We start from the raw sequence: 810 nt of genomic DNA on the forward strand, positions 1-810 counted from the left end.
TACATAGAATTTTCTAAATAAAAATGCTCAAAAGTAGCAAAATGAACAGTAGACATTTGAAATTCATTTAAGTTTTGAAAAATTTTTTTTATTAATTACTAAATTTTGATGACCTTGTTTATTTTCTTAGATTGAAACCTAAAAATAAGTTTTTGAAAAAGAATTTTTTTTTTTATTAATTACTAAATTTTGATGACCTTGTTTATTTTCTTAGATTGAAACCTAAAAATAAGTTTTGAAAAAATTTTTTTTATTAATTACTAAATTTTGATGACCTTGTTTATTTTCTTAGATTGAAACCTAAAAATAAGTTTTTGAAAAAGAATTTTTTTTTTTATTAATTACTAAATTTTTATGACCTTGTTTATTTTCTTAGATTGAAACCTAAAAATAAGTTTTGAAAAAATTTTTTTTATTAATTACTAAATTTTGATGACCTTGTTTATTTTCTTAGATTGAAACCTAAAAATAAGTTTTTGAAAAAGAATTTTTTTTTTTACTAATTACTAAATTTTGATGACCTTGTTTATTTTCATAGATTGAAACCCAAAAATTAGATTTTAAAGATAAAGCCCAGTCTAAATGCGGGTCTATGGATAATGCTACCCACAAAGCCGCAGGTGGCGATAAAAAGGTACAAGTTAGTTAAGCAAGAATTAACATAGAATTTTTCTAAATAAAAATGCTCAAAAGTAGCAAAATGAACAGTAGACATTTGAAATTCATTTAAGTTTTGAAAAATTTTTTTTATTAATTACTAAATTTTGATGACCTTGTTTATTTTCTTAGATTGAACCTAAAAATAAGTTT

This window comes from Lottia gigantea (assembly GCF_000327385.1).
Source record: "Lottia gigantea unplaced genomic scaffold LOTGIsca_37, whole genome shotgun sequence".
In the NCBI taxonomy this organism is placed as follows: domain Eukaryota; kingdom Metazoa; phylum Mollusca; class Gastropoda; family Lottiidae; genus Lottia; species Lottia gigantea.